Below are 14,188 nucleotides of genomic sequence, written 5' to 3'. Positions count from 1 at the left end.
CCAAGGGCCACTCTCCCCCCGCAATGCCCCTCTCTGCCTCTTTCCAGATGGGTATCGCAGATGGAGCTGCCTCCGAATCGGCAGGGAGAGGGGGGAATTCATTTCGTTTTATCCATTTATTTGTTCATTAAATCTGGGGGTTCACAGGATGAAATTACGATATAAAAACACAAAACACATAATCAAATAAAAACAAAGACAACCTGTTACGGAAAAATCTGGGTGCGGGGTTACTCTGCCACCCAGCTCGTCGGACTAAGTCCGCGGGTCCCTGCGGAGGAAAATGAGCTCAGCCGGAGACAGGAGCAAACTGCAGAAGATCCAAGTTTATTGCGCAACAGGTTCAAGGCGAGATTGAACAGCGAGAAAGGGGTGACATGAACTTTTGAAATTTCCCTCCATATCCCAGAATACAGTGCAAAATACATCCCATTTACATCATGAATACATTAAGAGGTTGGGTTACACAGATTAACATATGGAGGAGGGAGGGGGGAATATGCAGAGAGCTGGATGGAGGAGGGAGGGGGGAATATGCAGAGAGCTGGAGATATGCGCAGGTAAGCACATCCTGAGAAGACAATGGCCCATGTTTGCATAGTCTGTCACTTGGCATCGCCCGGAGGAAGGGCTTGGCAGATGGAAATAAATGGATATATTGTAGCGAAGAAGAAGAAGATGAAGAAGACATGCCCCCCCTTCCGTAACACAACCCAATAAACACCCCTGACTACATATTTCACACCCATAATAACATCAAAGGAGTTTACCACCTTCATTGAATCATCAAACAAAGCGATCCAAAATAAAACACCAGAGGGGCAGCGAACCCAGCAAGTCGCCCTTTGGGGGTCCCAGGTGGAGGTCTGTGGGGGGAAAGGGGCAGGTCTCCCCTAATCTTCCGAGGGTATAGAAAGGGCACGACCCGCGCTCGCCCAGTAATTTTTTTTTGGGGGGGGGTTGTGAGCCGGGATGGAAAACCCTGTCTCCCAGACGAAGCAGAGGCGAGGTTCTCCCCCAGTCCCAGGCTTGGAAGCAGCCGCTCCCCCTGTGGCTTTTGTCCTTCTGACTGCCAGCCAGGTGTCCTCGGGCGCAGAGCAAGCGCCTTCCTTGCGCCCTCAGGCCATTCGCTGGCCCAGAAAGCTGCCTGGCTCCTTCAGCAAATGATTTCAAACTGTCCCCGAACAGCCCTGGCCAACTCCCGTGGGGAGGGCGGGGAACAGCTTTGAATTGGGACACAATTGGCAAGCGAAGAGTCACACGCCCCCTTCAAAGGGATCCTGATTTCTGCTGCAGGAGAAGAGCATCTGTGTGGAAAGAGGCTGATTTCTGCTTTGCTTGAACGGGGCAAGGAGGGGAGGGAATCTTTTAAGTTATGGGGCTTTTTCGGGATCTGCGTCATCTCCCTTCCCCTGAAGCAAGGAATGCAAAGATTTCGGGAGGAGCGGACTTTAAATTTGCCTCTTTGCGATGGATTAGTTTTAGAACTAAGGACTTTGCCTGAAAGAAGATGGAGAGGAACAACCTTGAGGGACTTTTGAGGGATTTTGACCCCCCCCTTGGGACTTCCTCATGAGAAATAAAAGCAGCAAAGAAGAAAAGAGGGGTGACAACTGGATCGACTGTCTGCTAAGCAGGAAGATTTATGAGTTTAGGGGGGAGGAAGGAGAGGAGACCAGGATTTTGTGGAGATTACCTCAGCCCACCTCCTTGGAGCCTGAAGGTGGAAATAAGAAGAGGGAAAGGGACAGGAGGGACCACATTGTGCAGCATCTTGACGGCTTCTGAGACGCAAAAGAAGAGAAATGGATTCTGCATATTTCTTAATGAGCTGGTTGTATGTAAAACTGAGGATTAAATTTGGTGGAATGTGAGGGGGGGGCGCTGGGAGATTGGCAGTGTTTGCAGTGGGGCTGTATATTATATATTTATACAAACAACCCCTAGGGGTTTCATGTTCACCCTCTGCAGTCCGCGCTAGTGAGGCTGAGTTGCTGGTTATGGGGGCCAGAGTTTCAATGGCTTATCTCTTGAGGATAATTGAGTCAATTAAGGATAATTAAGTGCACTTACAGATGATGATTATTACTTCACCATTTATCAACTGAGGGCCCTTGGAATGTAGGACATGACTCTGTCCCAGGGAGCTAACATTCAGGTTTGACAGCGTGGGGAGAGAACAGCAGAGGGAGAGTTGGAAGCGGCAGGGGTAGGAAGACGGGGAGGTTAAACAAGGGCAGGGATTGGGAGCCCACTGCCTGCCAATGGGAAGCAGAGTCAGACCACATCTGGAAGACCTCCGGTTCCCCATCCCTGAGCAAGAGCTTCATTCGAAATATGGGCCCCAGGATCTGGACCTCAGGGTCTGAGCTAAACAATGGGGGTGGAGATGCTCCTGTGGGTACGCAGGGCTGAGGCCTTTTAGGGCTTTCAAGGTCAACACCAAAACTTTGAATTGTGCTCGGTGGTCTTAGCAGCCCCTCCCAGTCACCAGTGTAGCTGCCGCATTCTGGATAACTGCAGTTTCCGCGTCACTTTCAAAGGTAGCCCCACATATAGTGCATTGCGGTAGTCCAAGTTGAGAGATAAGTAGAGCATGCACCACTCTGGCCAGACAGTCAGGGAGGGTCTCATCCTGCATACCAGATGGAGCTGGTAGACAGCCGCCCTGGACACAGAATTAACCTGCGCCTCCATGGACAGCTGTGAGTCCAAAATGACTCCCAGGATGCGCACCTGGTCCAACAGAGGCACAGCTGCCCCATTCAGGACCAGGGATCCCCCCACACCTGCCCGTTCCCTGTCCCCCAAGAACAGTACATCTGTCTTGTCAGCATTCAACCTCAGTCTGTTGAATCTGTTGTGGGATCTGTTGTGGATAGAGGGCGACCCACACATGGGCCCCCTGGCAAAAGGAGTCACCCTCTCTTTTCTCTTCTAGCACCAGGGCAAAGTCCTCATCACCCTCCTGGCCGCCGACTTTGGGAAGGAATTCAGCCCTGCTTACCACCATGCCTTCCACAAGCTGGTTGGGGTGGTGGCTCATGCGCTGGCCCGTCGGTCCCACTGAGACACCCCCAGGGAGAAGTGGCCACCTCCTGCTGGTCTCGCCAACCCCCCCAGGGAAGAAGAGGAGCCTTCCTTTGTCCAGTGCTTCTTCCTGCTTCTTCCATGCGGTGGTTTGAAGTCTTATTGCAACAATAAAGATCAGGCCAAGTGGCTGCTGTTTTGCTCCAATACTCTTGACTGGTGTCTTTGTTTGACAATCCAAGTGAGCCTGGGGGATGTTCCCGTAACAGGAGGTATGTCAGGGGAGCCGACACTTTGATGCAACAGCCACGTGGCATCCATTAAGAGGGACCGCTGCCCAATCGACTGTTTCAGCCCACTCCCCAGCCCGGCGACCAACGCCATGCCGCCTAAAGAGTTCGTGCAACACACAAGTTACGACAGCCGTCCTTGCACTGAGGCCCATGTGTCTAGTTACTAGCAGAGCAGGTTGGCTTTGCAAGAGCCAAGATGAAATATGCTCGGAGTCGTGTGTGGATTTCATGCTCTTTATTCAGCTCATAATAGTGAGGAATGAAAGTTCCCCCAAAGTATCTGCTTTATATACATTATTTACACAATGGGTTGCATGTGATTGGCTAATTCCAGGATTCTCCTGCAGACCAATCAGGTTGCTGATTCACTTCCACCTGGAGTTGAATTGGGTGGCTCCTGCGGACCAATCAGACTGCTGCATTTTGTTTTTGTTTTTTAAGAATAATTTTTAATTAACCGACCAATCACATCAAATCAAACCAAATTACATAAATTCCAAATTACACAGCCGAATTTAAAATTTTTGTTGGGGATACCCATATTTCAAGTTCCGAAGGGATCCAATCAACTTCTTGCTTCTTACTGCTGTTTTAATGTCCACAAATCTAACCTTACGATGTTCACAGTACTATCCAGTCCTTTCTTATTATTTTTCCACATCTCTTGTTATTTCCATATATTTTTCCTTTCTCTTTGTGACCTCTGATAGTCTCCGCAAGCTGGTTAGAACAGTTTGTAATCCTGCGTGGATATATATATTTTTAATCCAGTAGCCATATCCAGACGTTTTCCATATAACATCACTTCCATACATCAAAACAGTCTTAGCGTCATTAATCTTCACCAATCTGCCTCCTTTCTCAAAACCTCTGAGGAGATTCACTAGGAATGCAGTCTGAAAACAAGTCAACTCTTCCTCCCGGCTATAAATCCTTTGGCAAGATGGTGACTTCGAATTAATTGCTGCGCCATTCCCAAAAGCTCTTATTGCTTCTCGGTCTCCATAAAGCATACTTTTGGTTAAAGTTTATCTCCACACAGACCTTAATCATCCTGCTTGGGTCAGTTCAACCGACGGTTCTAATGAGGAGGGGTTCTTGTAAATCACATAGAAGGAAAGTAAAAAAGGTCCCCCCCCATTCAGCCCCGTTGTCAACATACCCCGCCTTTAGTGTATCTTCATCGTAAAATATTCCTGTTTCTCCAGCTCGTTGTCTTCTTTCACAGAGGTCACTTACCGTATTGTTTGCTCTATAAGACTCACTTTTTCCTTCCTAAAAAGTAAGGGGAAATGTGTGTGCGTCTTATGGAGCGAATGCAGGCTGCACAGCTATCCCTGAAGCCAGAACAGCAAGAGGGATTGCTGCTTTCACTTCACAGCGATCCCTCTTGCTGTTCTGGCTTCTGAGATCCAGAATATTTTTTTTCTTGTTTTCCTCCTCCAAAATCTAAGTGCGTCTTGTGGTCTGGTGGGTCTTATAGAGCGAAAAATACCGTAAATTAGCAGACTTCACTCCCCTTCTTCACTTGAAATATGTGCATTTGCTTCTTTTGTAATTAATTATTCCGAATTGCTGCAACTAGTGCGCAATCAGAGACAGCGTCCAGGAGAGCCGAGGTCCACACAGGGGCATTCTGCCTAGGGCCCTCACCCCCTTCTTTCGAATTAAGGGGTGATTTATGGGCACAGCAGGCAAGGGCAGTGTTCCCCATTTCCTTGGGGCAACAAGGGAGGCTGCCTACTCCCATAACAGCCTCTTAATTTCCCCGTGTGGGTCGGAGAGATGGTATTGTCGGCCATCTTCCAATGCGCCCCCTAGTGGCCCCCAGACTGCTGCATTTTGGATCCTATTCAACTCAGTACATAACACAAGAGATCCAGAAACTGAATCACAGGGCTGTAAGGGACTCCAAGAGTCATCTAGTCCAACCCCCTGCAATGCAGGAATCTCAGCAGGACAGAGGGCCATCCAACCTCTGCTTCAAAACCTCCAAGGAAGGAGAGTCCACCTTCTCCCAAGAGAGACCGTTCCACTGCCAAACAGCTCTTACTGTCAGAAAGCTTTTTCGAACATTTAGTTGGAATCTCCTTTCTTGATACTTGAAGCCACTGTTTTGAGTCCTACCCTCCAGAGCAGGAGAAAACAAGGTTGTTCCCTCTTCCATGGGACAACCCTTGAGATATTTGAAGATGGCTATCGTATCTCCTCTCAGTCTCCTCTTTTCCAGGCTGATCATACCCAGCTCCTTCAACCGCTCCTCATACGGCTTACCTTCCAGACCCTTGATCATCCTGGTCACCCTCCTCTGCACACCTTCCAGCTTGTCCACATACTTCTTATTAAACTGTGGACACCGTTTCCAGGTGTGGTCTACCCAAGGCAGAAGAGAGCAGGACTATGACTTCTCTTGATCTGGACGCTAGACTTTTGTGGATGCAGCCTAGAACAGCATCACCTTTTTGCTGCTGCATCACAGTGTGGACTCATCTTGAGCTTGAGGTCCACCAAGACCCCTAGATCCTTTGCAAATGCACTGCTAGTAAGCCAGGTCTCCCCCATCCTATATTTGTGCATCTGGTTCTTCCTGCCTAAGTCCACAACCTTATAATACATTTGTCCCTGTTGAAATTCACCTGGTTAGCTTGTGCCCAGTTCTCCAATCTGTTAAGGTCATTTTTTTTTTTAATATTTTTTATTAAATTTTACACAGATTTTCCAACACAACGTAACACATTTTTGGCTGTCACAGCCCAGGACTTCCTTCAACCCCTTCTAAATGTTTTTTTAGTTATGCATTACTATGCTTATTGTTGTAAATCCAGTCTTACATCATCTTAGTCCTTTTCACACACACACAAAAATCAGCTAATCTTAGTCCTTTTCACAAAAATTTGAATAGTCCACCTTACAAAACTTCTTGCAACGCTACAAGTGATGTAAAGTAATTACTATTGTCTTTCAAATACAACATAAATTTCTTCCAGTCCTTTTCAAAAGTCTGGTCCTGCTGGTTTCGAATTTTCCCTGTAAGTTTTGCCAGCTCGGCGTAGTCCATCAATTTTATTTGCCACTCCTCTTTTGTTGGTATTTCTTCTTGCTTCCATCTTTGGGCTAGTAATATTCTTCCTGCAATAGTTACATACAAAAACAGGGGGTTTTTTTCCATTTTTTTTAATTTTCACAAAATTATAAACAAACAAACATAAATCATAACCTTATTAAAATTACACTTATTAACATTGTTAAATGACTTCCTCGCTTCCCCTTGGTTGAATTTCCATGCATATCCTTTTAACGGCTTTCCAAATCATAATTCTTATGAACTTAACTTCGTCTATTAACATCCTTATATCTTATCAATTCAAAATTAAACATGTTCAGCATCACTTAACTCAGTGTTTCCCAACCGGTGTTCCGCGGCACACTAGTGTGCCGTGAGAGATTGCCTGGTGTGCCGTGGGAGGGAGGCGGGCGAGTCGGGCGGCGAGAGGCGGGACGGCGGCGGCGAGGATCCGCGTCGAGCCGGGGGCGGCTCCGCGGTGGTGGTGCCGAGGTTTCTCTCTCCATTCTCCCCTCACACACACACACAGGAAATAACACAGGATCAGCTGACAGGACCCGGCCAATGGGGCGGCGGCGGGGCAGCGTGCGCAAAAGGGAGGAGCGCGAGACAGCGGACGAGGAGGAGGCCGGCATGTCCGGGCAGCAGCAGCAACAACAGCAGCAGCAACTCCCGGCGACGGCTCCTCAAGCCCCGGGCAACCCTACTCCCTCACCGGCCTCGGCCGCCCTCCTGCTCCACCCGCCGCCGCCTCCCCCGCCGCCGCCGGCCACCTCGGCCCCGCCGCCGCCCCCTCCTCCGCCCGCTATCGCCGCCACCACCACAACAGCCGCCGCCGCCTCAGCTGGGCCCATACCTGCCGGGAGCGACGGCGGCAGCAGCAGCAGCGCCCCGGCGCCCTTCCCTCACGGCGGCGACCCGGCCCTGCAGTGGCGTAGCGTGGGGGGTGCAGGGGGGGCCAGCCGCACCGGGCGCAACATCTGCGGGGGGCGCACTCGCAGCTCTCTGCCCCTCCCGAGGTACTATTTCTGGGTTAGCGGAGTCTGTAACCTGAAGCGTATGTAACCCGAGGTACCACTGTACTTCCAAGTCAGCGTGCAAGGGATTGCAGGACCGGCGGACTTGGCGGTGGGGGTGGTTGCTGGAGCCTTGTCTGTCCTTTCAGCCCCGCACCCACCGCAGACCCCTTCCTATGCCACTGGTAGCTAGGCGAGGCGGGGGGCACTGGGCTCCACACCTCGGCGCCTGCAGCGTGCCTGAGCCATGCGTCTGCGGGCGAACTGCCCGCAAGCTCCGCTCTGGCCTCTGCCCACCGCCTCAGCCTCCCTACAGCTGAGGGGGAGGCTGCAGCGAGGCTCCACGCAGTGCGCCCTGCCATGGCTCGCCCCCATGGCACTCGCCCCTGGCTGCAGGACGCGCGCGCCGCCCCGGGCCCCTGAGCGGCTAGCTGCGCCGCTGCGCTGAGCGCAAGGAATACGTCCTCTCCGAGTTCGGCGTCCTCTTCGTGGGCAGCGCGAACCGCATCTCCAGCTTCGGGTGGAACTTTGGCCAGGTAGGGGGAAGCCTTTGGGCGGGGGGGGGGGCTGGAGACCGGGGTGGGGAGGGGTTAGGAGAGACGCTACCGGCGCCGTCCAGAAATGCCCAGAGCAACTGGAGCTCAGCTACGCGCACACATGCGCCCTCCAAATCCCATTTCCCACCCCTTTCTCAAAAGAAGAGAGAAAAAATGGGTCCTGGGTGTGAAACCAAAGGACCTTTCCAGCTCCTCCTCAATTCCAGGTGTGGATGGTGATACGGACCGAGGGGGGGGGCTATTCCCCCCCTCTTCTTCTTGACTGTCCGAGGCGATGACCTCGAGGGTGCCCACAATGCACCCACCCTCAGTCCCCTCACCGTTACACAAGCACCACACGTCTCCCGTCACCCCTTTTTCCTTCTTTCTTTCTGGAGCGAAATAAGCTCAAATATATGAACATATCCTCCTATCTCTTCCTATGGCTATTTGCGCTCCATTCTTAGAACGGGTAGACCTGGCGTTCCAGCTTCTCCGCTAATTCCTATGGCTGCGCCTTAGCCAATCACAGCCATGCATTTATCCTGCACGAGCTAGCTCACGGAGCCCTTGCACGCCTCGTTGAGCCTACTGACAAGCTGCTGACGGCCCCCCACGGTGAGAACAATGGATCCGAAACCAAGGACCTCGTAAAGCTGTCAAAATGTATCCATTCTTGCTACAATGTATCCATTTTGTTTCCACTTTCAATCACCAATACGGAATAGGTCAGACAGCATAGGAAACCTTTAGAAATTGATATAAAATCAACCGTAACTCCGATTTCTTTCCTCTTGGTGTCATTCAACTCGGCTCCCTATGGACTCCATGATGCTGCCCCTACCTCCATGATCCCCTGAGCGGCAGGTCACGTACTCAGGAAGACCTTAATCCTGTCAGATCGTTCTGCCATACCCTTCCTCCGGGCGATGCCAGGTGGCAGACGATGCATATCTCCGCCATTGTCTTCCCATCACCTGTACTCAGGAAACGCTTATCTGTGTTTATCTGTGCATATCTCTTACTCTGCATATTCTCCCCCTCCCTTCCTAAAATGCTAATCCATGTAATCCCACCTTCCTGTAATGTATTCATGATGTAACCTGGAAAACCCAGCCTTCTTTTAATGTATTCATGACGTTTTGTTGCACTGTATTCTGGGACTTGGAGGGAACTTTTAAAAGTTTATGTCGCCCCATGCTCGGGGTTCAATTCCACTTTGAACCTGTTGCGCAATAAACTTGGATCTTCGCATTTTGCTCCTGCGTCCGGCTGAGCTTCCTTTTCTTCCGCTAGAATCCACGGACTTGGTCCGATTGGCTGGGTGGCAGGGTAAATACGCACCCAGATTTTCCGTAACAATGGCAATGCCTCGTGTCTCCTCCCCCGCGACCAGAGCGCACTTCCTAGGCTGGCTGGACGGTCCCTGGGGGTCTTCGGGTTGCCATATTTTGAAGAGCAAAAAACAGGACACATTTGTCGACTTCTGCTTTTAGCTATGGATCAGTGGCCTAGCGTGGGGGGTGCAGGGGGGGCCGGCCACACCGGGCGCAACACCTGGGGGTTAGTGTTAGGGGGCGCAAATCCACGGGTTAGGGGGCGCAAATTACTTGCATTGCCCCGGGTGCTGACAACCCACGCTACACCACTGCGGCCCTGAACGAGCAGGAGAAGGAGCTCAAGTGACGCTGCGCGCTGACGTCACGGGGCTGTAATGGTGGTGTGCCTCGAGATTTTTTTCATCAAACAAGTGTGCCTTTGCCCAAAAAAGGTTGGGAAACACTGACTTAACTTATATTAATTCCTAAGCCAATCTGTTTCCTGCAAGCTATTTCCAATTAATTTAACTTCACAAATTTAGCTAAATAATCATAAAATTTTGTCCATTCTTCCGGATACTCCTCCTTCTTCTGGTAGCAGACTCTGCCAGTTAGGTCGGCTAGCTCCGAAAAATCCATCATCTTCATCTGCCATTCTTCCACCATTGGTAATTCTTGGGTTTTCCACTTTATAGCTAATATTCGAGCAGGAGTTGTTGCATACAAAAAGAACTTAAGATCTTTCTTGGGCAATTCCAAACCTGTTATTCCAAGAAGAAAGACCTCTGGTTTCTTTATAAATGTATATTTCAACATTATTTTCAGTTCATTATAAATATTTTCCCAGAGGTCTTTCACCTTGGGGCAGGTCCACCACATGTGGTAAAAAGTTCCTTCCTTTTCTTTGCATTTCCAACATAAATGATCACAGTTATGATATATCTTTGCTAATTTAACAGGAGTCAAATACCATGTGTACATAATTTTCATTGTATTTTCCTTTAACACAGTATAGTGGTACCTCGGGTTAAGTACTTAATTCGTTCCGGAGGTCTGTTCTTAACCTGAAACTGTTCTTAACCTGAAGCACCACTTTAGTTAATGGGGCCTCCTGCTGCTGCTGAGCACGATTTCTGGGTTAGCGGAGTCTGTAACCTGAAGCGTATGTAATCCGAGGTACCACTGTACATGCAGTGAACTTTACCCCTTTCTTCCACAGTCTTTCCCAATCCTCAAACATTATATTGTGTCCTACGTCTCTTGCCCAATCTATCACCACAGATTTAACTTGTTCATCTTCTGTATGCCACTCCAACAATTAACTTATACATTTTCGACAAATTTTTACCTTTATTATCCAACTACTGTGTCTCCACCTTGCATTTTTCAGAAGCAAAACCATTTTTCTTATCCTTTTTATACGATTAATCTGGTGGTAATGTAACCAGTTTAACTTATCTTTAATTTGTTCAAATGGTTTTAATTTATATCCTTCTTCATCTTCCAACAATAAATCAGAATATCTCAACCATTTGGTATCCATATCTAACTTTTTCTGGGCCTTTGCCTCCATTGGTGAAAGCCATCTGGGTGTCTTTCTTTCTAAAAGATCTTCATATTTTATCCAAACATTATACAACGATTTCCTAATTACATGATTTTTGAAAGCATTATGGGCCTTTACCTTATCATACCATAAATATGCATCCCAACCAACCACATTGTCAAAACCCTCCAAATCTGATCTGTATCTTCTAGTTGCATCCACTCTTTAATCCAGCAGAATGCTGCTGCTTCAAAATAGATTTTTAGATCTGGCAGAGAAAATCCCCCTCTTTCTTTAGAGTCTGCGAGTAAGTTATACTTCATTCTAGGTCCCCCCCCCCGTCAGATAAATCTAGACAGAGCTTTCTGCCATTCTTTAAATAATTTTACATTGTCTATAATTGGTAGGGCTTGAAACGAAAAAAGCATCTTTGGCAACACATTCATCTTAATCGCTGAAATCCGGCCCATTAATGACAATTTTAAATTTGACCATATCTCCAAATCTCTCTTGATTTCATTCCATAATTTCTCATAATTGTCTTCATATAAGTTCAAATTTCCCCCAGACAGATTCACCCCCAAGTATTTAACTTTTTTCACAATATCAAACCCGTCTTTTCATGTAATAATTTTCTTTCATCATTATCCAGATTTTTCTCTAATACTTTGGTATTGCTCTTGTTTAATTTAAATCCTGCTACCAGACCAAACTCTTGTATCAGCTCCAGTGCTTTGGCCGCACTGGAGTCTGGATCTTGTAATGTCAATACTAGGTCATCCGCAAAGGCTTTTAATTTGTATCTTTTGGATCCTATTGTAATACCTTTAATTTGTTCATCCTTTCTAATCATACTTAGGAAGAATCATAGAATCACAAGATGTCACCCATAGAATCATAGAATCACAAGATGTCACCCATCTTGTATTTCTGCCTCTCATATTTTTTTTTTGCCCAAGTGCAATACTTTACATTTCTCCCTGTTAAAATTCATCTTGTTTGTTTTTTGACCTCAAGCACTGAAATAAACAGCAGAGGGGAAAGTGGGCACCCTTAACTGATACCCTTCTCAATTCTAATTTCCTCCGAAACCACATTATTTACATTAATTTTAGCTTTTTGTTCCTGATAGATCCCTTTAATATCATTTAAAAATCTTGGCCCACCCCCATACTCTCAAAATTATATAACATAAACTCCAAGATATATTGTCAAAGGCCTTCTCTGCATCAATAAACATTAACATTGCTTTACAACTCTTTCTTGCTTCCAGCTTTTCCAGGACATCCAACATATTTGTAATGTTGTCTTTCATATGTCTTCCAGGCAGAAATCCTGCCTGGTCCTTGTGGATATACTTAGATAAAACCTTCTTTAGCCTGTTAGTCATTATATTTGCAAAAAAATTATAATCCACATTGAGTAGGGAGATTGGTCTATAGTTTTTAACATTGGATCTACTTCTACCAGGGGTTGAAAAAGCCAATCTTTCAATGTCTTGTAATATTTTGCTGATAGACCATCAGGTCCCGGTGCCTTGCCAAGTTGCATTGAGTTTATTGCCTGTTCCACTTCTTGTCTTGTAATTAGGCCTTTTAGTAGGATCTTTTTATCTTCCGGAATCTGCTGCAAACCATTAATCTTTATAAATTGCTCAATTTTTACCAAATCCTCTTTGTCCTTTTTATACAGTTGTTTATAATATTTGTAAAAACATTTTCTTATATCTGCAGGGTTCTCTATCGATTTGCCTTCTGTTACAATGTTTGTGATAGTACTTTGCTTTTGTTTCTTCTTTAATTGCCAGGCTAATAATTTCCCACATTTATTTGCAGATTCAAAATTTCTTTGTCTCATCCTTCTCAACTTCCATTCTATTTCTTGATTTACTAACTGTGAATATTGAACCTGTAAGGCCTTGATTTCTTTTTGAATCTGCAAATTCTTTGGGTTTCCTCTAAGCTTCTTCTCTTTGTCTTTTAGTTGTTCCATAATTTTATCTTTTCTCTCATTCTGTGACTTTCTCCTAATTGAATTTTGTTGTATCAGAAACCCTCTCATTACTGCTTTGCTGGCATCCCAAATAACCCTTGTTTCCATTCCTTGGGTCATATTACGCTCAAAATAGTCCTTTAGGGGTTTTTTGGGCCTTGTTAACAATTGAAGTACTTCTCAGCAAGTCATCATTCATTCTCCATCTGAAGGAACCCTGTACAAACATCTTCAAGTCCATAAAAACTGCTTTATGATCGGAGCAAGTTTTGGGGCAAATTTCCATTTTTGTTGCTTTAGGAACCAAGTCTCTAGATATCCATAGGCAGTCTGTTCTCAAAAATACTTGGTTTGCATCTGGGGAAAAAAGTAAAGTCTTTATCCATTGGATTTCTGGTTCTCCATATGTCTGACAAATCAAATTTGTCAGTTAGGTCAAAGAAAGTCTTAGGTAATCTGCCAGAGTTTGATACCTTTGATCTCTGAGTCCTGTCCATCAAAGTAGATGCAACCCCATTCAAGTCCCCCATCAATATTAATTTGTAATCCATATATTCCAAGAAACTTGTTTCCAGGTTCTTAAAGAATTCCACTTTGCCATCGTTAGGTGCGTAGATTCCTAATAACAAATATTTTTCGCCTTGTGCTGGAATTTCAACTGCTATGTGTCTTTCTTCCTCATCTTTAAATGCCAATTTTGGATTCCATTTTTCTTTAATATAGAAAACAACTCCTCTTTTTTTGACTTTGTCTGAAGAAATAAATTCTTGACCCAATCTTTATTTATCAATATTTTCCTATGTAGTCTTGTAATGTGAGTTTCCTGTAAACAAATTATATCTAAATTCTGTTTTCCCAAAATATAATAAATTTGTCTCCTTTTTGGGGTTGAGTTCATTCCATTTACATTCCATGAATAAATTCTCAATGCCATGCTGTCTAATTAGGGGGAAGCTGCCTCCGCCCCCAGCGGCTGTGAGCTTTGTAATCCAAGTTCTTCCGGGTGCTTTTGCAGAAATCTATCCTTCTCTCCAACAGTTTACATCTTTTGCTTTCTTCCTTCGAATTTGAAGGATAGGCCCTTTGGAAATTCCCACCTAAGAAAGATGTTCTTTTGTCTCAGAATGTCTGTCAAATCCTTATATTGGGATCTCAGGTCCAAAATTCGACGTGGGATCTCTTTAAAGAGCACCATCGCTTTGTCATGGATTTTAAGGCTTTTTTTATACTGATGTCCCAAACTAATGTCTCTTTGCTCCTTAGTCTTGAAGACCACTATGCAATCATAAGTTATTTTAGTCTCCTTTTTAGGCCCAAATCTGTACGCTTTCTCTACCCAAGCTTCCACTTCCTCTTTTTTCAGGTCCCAATATTCCACAAAAAATCCTATCA

The 14,188-nt window shown here is 46.2% G+C and overlaps 1 long non-coding RNA gene across 1 annotated transcript in view; it reads left to right on the top strand.

Moving 5' to 3' along the window:
- Nucleotides 1-3,219, top strand: part of LOC310705410 — a 222,745-nt gene extending 219,526 nt beyond the window's left edge. Inside the window, exon 2 of the long non-coding RNA XR_014525249.1 lies at nt 2,942-3,219. This is a non-coding gene — a long non-coding RNA (uncharacterized lncRNA). The remainder of the gene's footprint in view (nt 1-2,941) is intronic.
- Nucleotides 3,220-14,188: the final 10,969 nt, after the last annotated feature.

Source organism: Podarcis liolepis (assembly GCF_965112155.1).
Source record: "Podarcis liolepis genome assembly, chromosome: 4".
In the NCBI taxonomy this organism is placed as follows: domain Eukaryota; kingdom Metazoa; phylum Chordata; class Lepidosauria; order Squamata; family Lacertidae; genus Podarcis; species Podarcis liolepis.
The sequence above is the reverse complement of the archived record's forward strand: the minus strand, read 5'-3'. Positions and strand labels throughout refer to the sequence as shown.